The sequence below is a fragment of the Mustela nigripes genome, chromosome 3 (genome assembly GCF_022355385.1).
Source record: "Mustela nigripes isolate SB6536 chromosome 3, MUSNIG.SB6536, whole genome shotgun sequence".
Lineage (NCBI taxonomy): Eukaryota > Metazoa > Chordata > Mammalia > Carnivora > Mustelidae > Mustela > Mustela nigripes.
Genome location: NC_081559.1, coordinates 7,002,292 through 7,016,270, shown reverse-complemented (window position 1 = coordinate 7,016,270; position 13,979 = coordinate 7,002,292).

Sequence of the window (13,979 nt, the reverse complement as noted above, 5' to 3'; positions counted from 1 at the left end):
TCCTTACTGGTTATGGCTATGTTCAGATTTTCTATTTCTGGTTCAGTTTTGGTAGTTTATACATCTCTAGGAATGTATCTACTTCCCCCAGATTATCATATTTGCTGGTATATAGTTGCTCATAATATGTTATTAAAATTGTTTTTATTTCTTTGGTGTTGGTTGTGATCTCTTCTCTTTCATTTATCATTTTAGTTATTTGGATCCTTTCTCTTTTCTTTCTGCTATGTCTGCCCAGGGGTTTATCAATCTTATTAACTGTTTCAAAGAACCAGCTCCTAGTTTCTTTGATCTGTTCTATTGTTGTTGTTGTTGTTGTTTGTTTGTTTCTATTTCATTGATTTCTGCTCTTTAGTATTTCTCTTTTCCTGCTGGGTTTAGGGTTCCTTTACTGTTCTTTACTCAGCTCCTTTAGGGATAGGGTTAGGTTGTGTACCTGAGACATTTTTGTGTCTTTGAAAGGCTTGTATTGCTATATACATTCCTCTCAGGACTGCCTTTGCTGTGTCCCAAAGATTTTGAACAGTTGTGCTTTCATTTTCATTTGTTTCCATTGATTTTTAAAACTCTTCTTTAATTTCCTGGTTGACCCATTCATTCTTTAGTAGAATGCTCTTTAGCCTCCCTGTATTTGAGTTCTTTCCAACTTTCCTCTTGTGATTGAGTTCTAGTTTTAGAGAATTGTGGTTGTAAATATGCAGGGAATGATACCAATCTTTTGGTACCAGTTGATAACTGATTTGTGACCCAGGATGTGATCTGTTCTGTAGAATTCCATGTGCAGTAGAGAATAATGTTTATTCCGTTGCTTTGGGATGGAATGTTCTGAATATGATGTCCATCTGGTCTAGTGTGTCATTTAAGACCTTTATTTCCTTGTTGATCTTTTGTTTGAGTGATCTGTCCATTTCAGTGAGGGGGGTGTTAAAGTCCCTTACTATTATTGTATTATTGCTCATGTGTTTCCTTGATTTTGTTATTAAATGGTTTATGTATTTGGCTGCTCACATGTTAGGGGCATAGATACTTAAAATTGTTAGATCTTCTTGTTGGATAGAGCCTTTATGTATGATGTAGTGTCCTTCCTCATCTCTTATTATAATCTTTGGCTTAATATCAAATTTATCTGATATATGGATTGCCACCCCAGCTTTCTTTTGATGTCCTTTGTTTTCATCCCCTCACTTTTAAGTCAGGAGGTTACTTTGGGTCTAAAATGAGTTTCTTGTAGACAGCATATTAATGGGATTTGTTTTTTTATCCATTCTGATACCCTGTGTCTTTTGATTGGGACATTTAGCCCACTTACATTCAGAGTAACTATTGAAAGATATGATTTTAGTGCCATTGTTTTGCCTTTAAGATGGCTCTTACTTGGGCACTTGGGTGGCTCAGTGGGTTAAAGCCTCTGCCTTCGGCTCAGGTCATGATCCCAGGGTCCTGGGATCGAGCCCCACATGGGGCTCTCTGCTCAGCGGGGAGCCTGCTTCCTCCTCTCTCTCTGCCTGCCTCTCTGCCTACTTGTGATCTCTGTCAAATAAATAAATAAAAATCTTAAAAAAAAAAGATGGCTCTTTCTTTATATTGTATATTGTCTCTTTTCCTATTTTACTATTAGATGATGGGGTGTGGACCTATTTTTATTGATTTTGAGGGGGTTCTCTCTGCTGCCTGGATTTTGATGCTTGTTCCTTTTGCCATATTAGGGAAATTCTCTACTATAATTTGCTCCAATATACCTTCTGCACCTTTCTCCCTTTCTTCTTTTGGAATACCAATTATTCTAATATTGTTTTGTCTTATGGTATCACTTGTCTCTCAAATTCTCTCTTCATGATCCAGTATTTTTTTGTCCTCCTTTTGCTCAGCTTCTTTGTTCTCTGTCATTTGGTCTTCTATATCACTAATTCTCTCTACTGCCTCATTCATCCTAGCAGTAAGAGCCTCCATCCATTTTTTTATTGCACCTCATTAAATAACTTCTTTAACTTAAACTTTTTTAGGTTTTAATTCTTTTATTTCTCCAGATAGGGATTTTATTTCTCCAGATTGGGATTCTGTAATATCCTCTGTGCCTTTTTTCAGTCCAGCTAGAACCTTGATAATCATCATTCTGGACTCTAGTCCTGACATACTGCCTATGTCCATATTGATTAAGTCCCTAACCATTGGTACTGCCTCTTGTTCTTTTTTTTTTTTTTTTGTCATTCGTTTTTCCTCCTTGCCATTTTATCCAGATTTGAATATATGAATGAGAGGGTAAAATACTAAAAGCATGGCAAAGAACCCAGAAAAATATATGCTAACCACATCAAAAGAGACCTGAAACTGGGTGGAGAAGAAAGGGGGATAAAAAGATAAAAAATTTTTTGAAAAATTGTGTGTGTGTGTGTGTGTGTGTGTGTGTGTATATACAGCTCTGTACAACAGAGCTGCCCACTTGATTTTGGGTGTATTCTGGCCTCTTAGAAAAAAAACTACCTCCCAAAATTTTAATGAAAGAAATACACACACACACACACACACACACACACACACACACACATATACATACACACACACACACACAAATAAGGGTAAACACAATGAAGGGATGGAATATGACTTTAAAGTTGAATATTAAAAAAGATTCTAAAGAAGGAATTGATAAGTTGGTTGGAAAAAGAAAAGAAAAAAAAGGGAAGCAATGAGATCAGACTGGAGACTAGGACAAAGCCATGTGCTAGATTTAGGGTATATTTTGAACTATTAGAATAAATTGTACCTGAAAAGTGTAAAGAAAAAAAAAACTATATTTTGCAAAAAAATAAGGTTAAATACAATGAAGGGATAAAGTATGGTTATAACACTGAAAATTTTAAAAGGTTTTTTTAAAATGTATTATTAAAATAAAATAGTTATAATGTTAAAAGAGTAAAGAGGAAAAGTTAAAAAATAGGATAAGAAACAAATAAAATTAAAAAAAAATTAACTCTGCAAGATTTAAGGATCATGGGGAAAATGCTATGAGTTCTATGTGTTGTTGTCCCCTAGCTCTGGAGTTCTGCAATTCTCATTAATTTATGAACTTGGTCTTGGTTGGATGTTCTTGCTGATCTTCTGGGGAAGGGGCCTTTTGCAGTGATTCTCAAATTATCTTTGCCTGAGGCAGAATTGCACCAAACTTGCCAGGGGCCAAGCTAAGTAATCTGCTCGGATTTGCTCTCAGGACCTTTTGTTCACTGAACAGTTTCCATAGAGCTTTGGAGGATGGGAGTGAAAGTGGTGGCCTCCCAATCGTTGGCCCCAGAGGAGCCCAGAGCTCAGAGCCCCACTCCTTGTTGCGCCCTCAGAGAAAATCAGTCAGTCCCTCCTCTCTCCCTGGTCTCTGCCTGTGCTCACCTGGCCTGTGACCAATCATTTCTATCTTTGGAGCACAGCCCCGTTTGGAGTCTCCAAACCCAGCAGATTCCTGCTGCACACTCCTGTTCTTTTCCTCCTGGAGGAGGAAGGAGGGGTTCTCTCCAGATCTGTCACTTGAGGGGTCCCTGCTCAAAGAGTAGTGGTTCAACTGTGCCTTGGATCATGCCTTAAGGTAACTCCAAGCTGAAAACAAACTCCTTGGCTCCAGTTCTGTTTCTGTATCCGGCTTTCCCATTCCGATACCTGGCAGCTCTGCCACACTCAGACACCCCCAGTCTTTCTGTGACCCCACTGGTCCTGAGACCACACTGTCCCCACGAGGACTCTATCCCAGCTTAGTCTCTGGAGCGATGTTCCTCAGTGGAGCAGGCTTGTAAAAATTCTGATTTTGTGCTTCACTGCTCTACTGCTTTCTGGGAGCTGGCACCTCCCCTGAAGTCTATCTTCACGTCATTTCAGATTCACTTCTCCACACATCCTACCTTCCAGAAAGTGGTTGATTTTCTGTTACTAGAATTTCTGCTCTTCTTCTCTTCTATCTCCTGTTGACTTTGTAGATATTCAGAATGATTTGATAACTATGTAGGTGAACTCCTGAGACCTAGTGCTGTTTCAGTCTGCTACTCCTCCACTATCTTGGTTCCTCCTTCTTCAAATACCCCTTCTAAAGAGACACATAACTCCCACATCATACATAAAATCAATTACTATTGCCCTGTCTGGTGGTGTTTCTTATCTTTACTTGTATAAAAATAACTCATTCAATGAAACAATCTATGTAGCCAAAAGACTATAGTTTATCTTGATTGATGGAAGTGGTGACTATATATTCATATGAACTTGGGTAACAAACCATCATAGGAAGCATCAAGAAAATGAAGACTTGTACATCAGCATCATGGTGGCATAGGTACCCCTCCCTTCTTGCCTCTCCTTTTAACAGCCAAAATTTGGCATCCATCCATGAGCAAAAGTGCTTCTGTCAGTGTTGTGGGATCCAGTACAATGTGCCAAGGCCCTTGGGTGGGTTCTTACACACCTGTGCTGTAGGTAGTAGGCAGACAGACCTCAGTAAGGGGTATGGAACTCAAGGAGCCTGTGAACCAGTTTCAGCTCTTCTAGATCATGATCATGGAATACCTGGGGATTGCTGACTTTGGCAGTCTCCCATGGATAAGAAATCCTTTGTAGAAGTCCAGGTTTCCTGAGGAGAGTTTCCAGTACTCTGTTGGGGAAAAAAAAAAAAAAAAGAGAGAGAGAGAGAGAGAGTTTGGACACATTGGAGAGGGGGGAGCTTTGCCTTCCAAATTAGAAAAAAGAAGTAAAATTGTCTCTTTAATAAATGGTGTTAGAAAAAGTGGTTAACCACATGAAGAGAAATAAAATTGGACATTCACCTTACATCACTCACATCATATCTATCTTACACCACTGAAGAGGATTAAGGATTTAACCAGAACACCTGAAAATAAAACTCCTAGAAGAAATAAAGGGGGGGGGGAACCAAAAAGACAAAAAACTTCTTGACTTTAGTCTTATAAACAATTTTTGACCATGATGTCAAAGCAACATATGTAAAACAGAAGCAACAAAAGCAAAATATAAATAATTGGGATAATATAAAACTAAAGAGCTTTTGCACAGCAAAAGAAACAACTAATGAAATGAGAAAGCCACCTACAGAATAGGGGAAAATATCAATTATCTGATAAAATGTTAATATAACATTTTTCTAAATGTTTTCCAAAAATGGCCTCCAAATGGCCAACTGATACATTAAAAAATGCTCCACATGACTAATCATTACAGAAATATAAATCAAAATCATAATGAAGTAGCACCTCATCCTTACTAGAACGTTTGTCATCAGGAAGACAAGAGATAACAAGTTCTAGTGAGTATGCTGAGAAAAGGGGGTCCTTGTCCACTATTAGGGGAATGCAAATTGTTGTAGCTGCTATGAATGTTTCAAAAAAAATTAAAAATAGAACTACCGTATTATCAAGTAGTCCTACTTCTGGGTATATTCAAAGGAAATTATAACAGGATATCAAAGAGAATATACCTTCTCTTATTTATTGTAGCATTATTCACAATAGCCAGTACGGAAATAATCTTTGGATTATTAAAGTGTTCTGTCAGTGGATGAATGCCTAGAACAACACACACAAACAATGGAGGACTGTTCAGCCACAAGAAAAGAGGAAATCCTTCCATTTGTGCAGACAGAAGTGAACCCTAAGTGAGATGTCAGATCAATAATGATAAATACTGCATGTTATCACATATATATGGGAATCTTAAAAAGCTGAATTCATAGAAATAGGTGAGCATGGTGATTGGCAGGCATTAGGGGATGGGTGAGTTGGGGAGATGTTGGTCAATGTGTATAAACTTCCGGGGCACCTGGGTGGCTCAGTGGTTAAAGTCTCTGCCTTCGGCTCAGGTCATGATCCCAGGGTCCTGGGATCGAGCTTCACATCGGGCTCTCTGCTCAGCAGGGAGTCTGCCTCCTCCTCCTCTCTCTTTCTGCCTGCCTCTTTGCCTACTTGTGGTCTGTCTGTCAAATAAATAAAAATATTTTAAAAAATGTGTATAAACTTCCACTTAGAATATGAATGAACTCTGGAGATCCAATGCACAACATTGTGACTATAGTCAACAGTACTGTATTTGTACTTTAGAGTTATTAAGAGACAAGATCTTAAATGTTCTTATTACACACGTAAAAAGTCAATAATAATAAAGGAAAGAGAGAAAATAGATAATTAAAACATCCATATCATCAGATGCTAAAATGAGAGATAATAGCTGGTGTTTTTATCTGGATATCTGTGAAACTGAAGATTCAAAAATCTGTAAGCTAGAAGTACATATCCTCCTGAAACATGATGGGGCAGGGAGAAGTGAATAGATATTTATTCTAATCTCTAATGTACACTTTACATATTTGAAAAGTAAGGAGTTTCCCTGGGTATTTGTTTTTGGAAGATTTTTCTTTGGCTATTTGCATCTTCTTTAGTAAGGATGGATCTTTCAAAAATCATTGATGGTGCTTTATTTCTTGGATTCTTAGCCACCAAGAAAGCAGGTTTATTTGGTATACTCTCTATCCAACCCAAGAAGAAGCCTAACTGCATCTAGAAGGTTTTTTTTTTTTTTAAAGAATTTATTTATTTATTTGACAGACAGAGATCACAAGTAGGCAGAGAGGCAGGCAGAGAGAGAGGAGGAGGAAGCAGGCTCCCTGCTGAGCAGAGAGCCCGATGCGGGACTCGATCCCAGGACTCCGGGATCATGACCTGAGCCGAAGGCAGTGGCTTAACCCACTGAGCCACCCAGGCGCCCGCATCTAGAAGGTTTTTAATGTGTGTTGAAATACACATCTAGGACTGCTTGCAATGGCCAGCTGTCCCTTCTTCTTGCTACCTGAGTATGTGCAACTTCTTATACTTCGGCAACTCTGACATATTGTTTTAAATCAATTTATTTATATCTAATATTGTACAGAATGATATTATGTACATCATCTCTCTGTCTCTATGTTTGTACTTATATAGATGCAACATATTTATATGTATACATACGTATATATATATATTATATCTTGTACCTCCAAAAGGAAAAAAAAGTGAATAGTTTACTATTACCACCTCCTCCTCTATTGTACCAAACAAGATTCTTATTAATAATTCAGTGTATTTTGTATTTTAGAAATAATTAATTAAAAAAAAGTTTATAAGCTTACCTTAATTTAGGCAGAAAATCAATTTAATCAGAATATCCTGTTCCTCAGGCATTCTGGCTAAACAAGATTTTGTTATCTCTAAAGTCAAGGAACTTGAGAGTGCCATATCTGATAATTATTTTTTCACTCTATACTTAGTCATTTCTGTAACTCATCTGTGATGAGTTCTCAAACTCTCCTTAAGTTAAGCCCATGTCTGTTCATAGAAGCATGACCGAGTTTCAGGTAGAAAAAGTGACAACCAAATGTGATACATTCTAATTAGATTTTCTTGTCATCTAGGCTAGGACCTCTGGTAATAATATATATACAGGAAGTGGAAAGTTGAACATAAGAGGCTAATGAAGGTATCTTAATAAAAATTAATAAACATATTCAAAGTGAGTACAAATTAAGGCTGTTGGGCTCTGTTTAATTTTATAGGTATAACATTTTCTTAAATTCCTGCCTGCTGCCTTACAATCTGAGAATATCATAAGATAAAAGGACTGTTAATCAATTTAAGATTATAAAATTCCTAGAATTTTATTTCATAAAAAAATAGTCTTTGACATGTTTATTAGAGTACCTCCAAGCTGTACCTCATTAGATTTTCATTTCTTGTTATTGCTCTTAAAAATGAGCCAATTAGGCTTGAGCGAGTTAACCTAGAGAAGTTCATAGTAACATTTCAGAAGCTTTATGCCAATTTGCTTGTCATTCTGCCAAAGTATGAGTCAACTGGAGTGTAGGTAATGACCACACCCACTCTTCAGAAGAGCAGTTTAGGAATGGATAATGGATCGTCTGCAGGCTTTTTAAAGCAGGGCAGACAGCAGCACAGCCGACGAGACATGTGCTTGAAGATCTCCCAGTGCCTTGTTTGACATGTAGCCCTTAGATTGCAGGCTTTTAAGATGGACTTAATTTTTCCGTTATTATATACTGTGCCTTTTTTGATATTCTTCTACTTTTGTGTATTCACCTGTCTTTGGCTCCCCATAATTTTCATAATGGTCTACCATACTGCTAACATTTCTAGAAGGCTGAAGTACAATACATATTTTTATGCAACTACTAAGAATTTTTAACCTTGACATTTTAAAATGTTTTATAACATGATTGCATCTTTTTATGAAAATGTATAAGCTAGGACTCAGCTGTTAGCTACTTGAGAATTTTTAGCCTTATAAATTCTTCTGTAATATTCTAATATAAGAATAACTTTAAGTACATAACATGTATTATCTGTGCATTTAGTATTATCATATGCTGCTCAAGACACATACATATCTATTATCTTAGAGACAGTTGATTTATAGGTTTTACACTATTTATTAAAGAAATACTTATTGCAAGCCTACTATACAAGTTTGTCATGTGTTTGGAAAAAAAAAAAACCAGAAATGGATGGAATCTAAACCTCTGATCATCAGCTTTCCTTATAAATTGCCTATCTATAGCTGACATTCTGAAAGGAGAGAGTCATGTACCAAGGAAAAGTACAGTACACACCAATTACTAAATAAGAAATTTGCCCCCAGCCCCTTACTTTACATAAAACTTCTGCTTCTCAGGGTGCCTGCGTGGCTCAGTGGGTTAAGCCTCTGCCTTCGGCTCAGGTCATGATCTCAGGGTCCTGGGCTGGAGTCCCGCATCAGAATCTCTGCTTAGCAGGAGCTTGCTTCCTCCTCTCTCTGCTTGCCTCTCTGCCTGCTTGTGATCTCTGTCTGCCAAATAAATAAATAAATAATCTTTAAAACAAAACAAAACAAAGAAAAACCTTCTGCTTCTCATCAGCTTGCCTAGACTAATATATGTACTAGGGAGACTCCTTTTGAGGGAGGTCTAGACATTAATATTTTTGTTGCGTTATTTAAGGATTTATTATAAATTTTGGCAAGGGCTTCTATTTACCTATGATCTTAAGCCTAATAACATGTATTCTGTCCCTGCTTTTGTAGGGTCCAATGACAGAAGACACGTGGGACCAGAAATAAAAATGTGTCACTGAAGGACATAACAAAGGTAGGATCCCTTACTTAAGGAATTAAGCAGAATTGCAAGGAGTGGTTTAGTTCTTTGTACTTTTCTAGTTGGGTTTTTGTCTTTAACTATAATATATGTGTTTTATTTATTATGTCATTGAATTTACAGTTAGACTGATCTTTATTTTTTCTGATCGTGTCACTCTTACATATGAGGACTTGAACAAAGTTTGTCCTCGGTGAATACTAACTAAAGACACAAAGTCACTTACTAACAGTGTGAAATTAGGATCCTCTAGTTCCTTAATTTTATGCATACGTAAAAATATTTTCTGGTAGGATTTTATTAGCATAGAACATATGCATTCCATTAATAAGGATCCAGTTATCTAGACTTCCTGAAAGAGTCCTTAATTTTGAGAGCAATATAATGTAAAGTTGTTATATAAATGCTATATATATTCTATATATATTCTGATTCCTGGTCACATTTGCTTTGCTTTTAGGCTGAAATATTTCTGAACTCTTTTATGAAAAGTTTACATTCTAAACTGAATTTAATTCTGGAATCACTACAGAGCACTCCATGAGGGAACATTGCCAATAAAATATCCTCCTGTGTTGATGCAATAATATAGACAGTCAAGAAAAAAGTGTGTCACTGTTCCATAATTCTGGTATGTGGTCTGTAGGTGGCACTGTGGGTCCAGTAGTAAATAGAGTATGAGCGTCTTTTGCTAGGTTTATGAATAAAGAGCTCTGCCACTATTTTTGCATTTATTTTTTATAATTATATCTTGTATTATAGGGATTATCCTGATTTATAGAACTTTTTTCATTTATTATTTCACATTGTTGTAAGCCTAAGAGCAAGGCAAAACATTCATTTTATTCCCCTTGGACAGATGGCAAAAATAAGGCTCAGAGACGTTAAAGGGTCTTCATAGGCCTCCTCATGCCCTACAGTAGATTTTGATAAAACATGTTGTACCTTTCTTCCTGGGCTGTGTCTGCTCTAGTGTCATGCACTTTCCCAAGTCCTCCAAGTCCAATGTGACTCACTGACTTTGGTGATGTTTAGCATCTGAGGTCTTGGACACTGTGCCATCACCTGGAGGATGTTTCTATTGAACAGAGAGCAGAGGCGCCATCAGTATGCTGCGTTCCTCTCAATCTCTTCATCTCCTTGTTCATCTTTATCTCTGTTCTAAAGAGGACGACAGAGTTGAGTAAGTGTTTGGATAATTAACGAACATAGGGAATACCATTTAGAACTTTATGCTAAGTAAGACTTTTCACACAGTACAAAGGAAACATAATAACAAGATAAATCTTTCCCTAGTGTTCCTCTAAAGGGAATCCCCCTTATATGCCCAGTTCCTTAATTTAATAATACTCTGTTTCAAGTTTTTGTATATCAGTTGAAAATATCTTCTTCCTCCAAACTTGAATGTACAGTCGAGATTCAACTTTTGGGAAAACCTAACACTACCTACGTAGTTGGCATCCCCACTTCTCTAGAAAGGCACTTCCAGAGTTTGACATCTCTAACCTATAAAGCATGTCTGTAGGTAGTCCTCAGATCAGTCCATTAGTGGGCTAGGCATTCTCCATTCATGCTCTTTCTTGGTTGCTTCATCAGAGATAGTTGCAGACATGTGTCTGTGATTTCCCTTTTCGGAGTTCATGACTTAAATAAGATTCATGCACACACACGCACACATACACACATTCCTCTAATCCAGGACAACGCCGATATTAATTCCTAAACAGAGTACCACCTAAACTCCGAACTCTCTAACAGTGAGAGAACTATTTTCCTAATTACCCCATAACTTTCCAGACTCCCTTTCTTCAATGCAGTTAGTGCTTCGTTATTGGGCATCATGTCACTTTCAGATTGTGCTCCTTTGGCTGACATAGGGTAAGATTTGGGTTTATGCTGAGCCCTATGTTACTCACCACTTCTTTGATTATAACAAGATCTGACTATGGTTTCCTATTTCCATTTGCAAGTAGTAAATTTTTAGTGAAAGACTCTTCTCTTCCCTAGGCTGGAGAGAAAGGAGAGAAAGAAAATACTTGTTCCAATTATAGCTGGTACTGATTGATTGATTGCAAATATGAATGATGGGAAAAGAATCCAACATTAATTTCATAAATGGTACTTTCTAGCTCCTCTTCATTCTGATACTCAGACTTATCCTTTCTTGGAGTTCATGCTTTATGACTTCAAAATACTTTTCAAAATGTTGATTGCTTACTGTGAAATGTCAAAGGGAGGGCAGAGCCCATAATCACAGAGAATCCCGGACAGAGGGAAAGGTAGAGCCAGATGGTTGGAAATCATGTGGCTGACTGATACCAAATTACACATCAATTTTGCAATACCCAGCTGGGTTTCAAAAGTTATATTTGAGTGATCTCTAATTTCTTAGTGCCTTGCTTGAAATTCTCTTAATGCTTTTAATGTCATATCATGTCATATTTGGGTTAACAATTATGTTGTTTTAGAAATACTACAATAAAATGATTATGCTTTTTATTTTTATTTTTCTATCATAAAGTCTTTTGTGGTTTACTCTTACAACATCTTAATAGTCTAGGATTAGAGAGACAAATTTACTTATTTTCACAGTGTTTCTCAAATGTCTGTAGCCCTAGCAAAGCTTGTATTAACAGTCTTAACACAGAAACTTTAGATTTCAATATTCATTCTCAAAATTCCTATAAAAACGTATATATAAAAACATATCTATATATGTGGCAAAGTGAGCAACTAATAGATGTGAATTCGTTGGATCCCTGTAACAATCTAAAAGAAGAAATATAAGAAATAAGAACCCACATACATTGTTTTATGAAAGATGGAGTTGATATCCATTTTATAGATAAGGAACTTGCTTTCAATAAGAAGGCCAATCATTTCCATTATTTTCACCACATTTCCTACATTTCTAAAGCAAGAGTCACAGTATAAGAAATCAAAGTAGAAATATTTTCAGTTGTAAGCACAAAAGAGATATGAATCATATTTTTCTTTTAGAGAATTTAAACATTTGTGGACATCAGAATTATAGACACACAAGAGACCTTAATATAGTGACATGATTAAAATATGTTGCTTTTTTTATATTGCCATGGAACATATATTGTTTTGACAAGATGAGACACATATTTACAACATTGTATATAAACCCAGACTTCAGTTTTAAGTTTCCACTATGATCAAAATGGCCATTTCTTAAGAACTGTGAAATTGTTTTTGGAATCTGGGGGACAGAAACCTGAAAGGTAAGTGAAAATTTTACTTGAGATAATTGCATTAATGCCAAATAACCTAGAGAAAAAATTAAAGAATGCATATGTACATATATAATAGTTAATATGCACACACATAAATACATAATACACATTATTTTTTAATTATTGGCAATTTTTCTATGGTATTTCATCTTCATTGATGATTATTTTAAACTAATGAAGTGAAGGTCTGTTTATACTGTTACTGTCAAAGACAATGAAATTTAGGTTTATGGAGGACTAAATTTCAATCAAAGCTGTGATACTCTCCAGCTAAGTCTTTTTAAACAGTTTCTTAATCTCTGAAAACTTTGATTTAATTATTCTTATAATGAGTTTTATACGTGGCTCATGGAGTAGCTGTGAGTGTGCATTGACATGACACATATGAAATGTCTACCCAGGTGGCGTTGTAGTGGCATAGTGTGACGGTGTAATAAATGCTAGCTGTGACTTTGAGCTACTATGATTAAACCTTATATCTCAGATCTCAGATCAGTTTTTGACATATTCTAAACAAATGACAGTTGCAAAGATGAGATTTGACAGATTTGGTTAATGATTAAGTTATATACTGTAAGAAGTGCACTTAGAAGTTGCTTTGTGCTTTAATTTGTAGGTGTTCCTTACTAGTTATTTGGTTTTATTATGCACTTTATTACAGACAGTGTGCATTTTTCAAATATTCAAAATTTCCTTTAGGAATTACAAAAAATTCTGAAAAATATATATTTTGTGAAGAGGTGATTTTCATGAACTGTACTGTCAAAATTAAGTATGATTAATGAATTATAAAAGTCACATTTAACGATAAATATTTAGTTGAAATCGCCAATAGTAACATTGTCTACTTCTTTGCTTGGGTTTAGCATTGCTAACTTTGTTATAGCAATGATTTTGAGTAATTCCTTGGTCAACTTCCTACTCCCAAGGACCAATGCTTATTCTTTTTCTGTATTGTATTTCAACAAGGCAGTTTTGGGACTTTTGCAAATATTTATAAGTTTTGACTTCATGAAAATTCAACATTATGTTTTTGTTTACATATTGATTAAATGTTCTTACTAAATTTCCTTGTTCTTCTAATTTTACCAATGAGTACCCCAAAAATCTCAATTAAAGAGTTTAGCTAAAGGTCTGACATATTTTTACATGGTAAAAGTGAGTAGTCATTTTGATGTATCTCTGGACTAATACCAATATTCTGTAACTTGAGAAGTATAATGAGTTTTGCTCTCATGATGATCGCTTCAGACAGGCATCAACGTGGCCCATGATTTTCAGCGTATAGCACTCAGGAACTGAGATCATATTATCAAAACACAGTGAAACAGTGAATATAAAATTGTATTCAACCAAGATTGTTCTATGAAGAACAGAGAACCCTTGCTTTCTGTGATCCAGAAGAATGAAAAAAAACAAATCTTCAAATGAATTTGCAAAATGAAACCATCAGTGAAGCACTTTTCATACCCAAAAAGAAAGAGTATTGGAGCCTCTGGTATTGTTAGCTCTCCTTCAGTATAACCTCCGAAGCCCTATCCCCTCTCCCTCTCGGG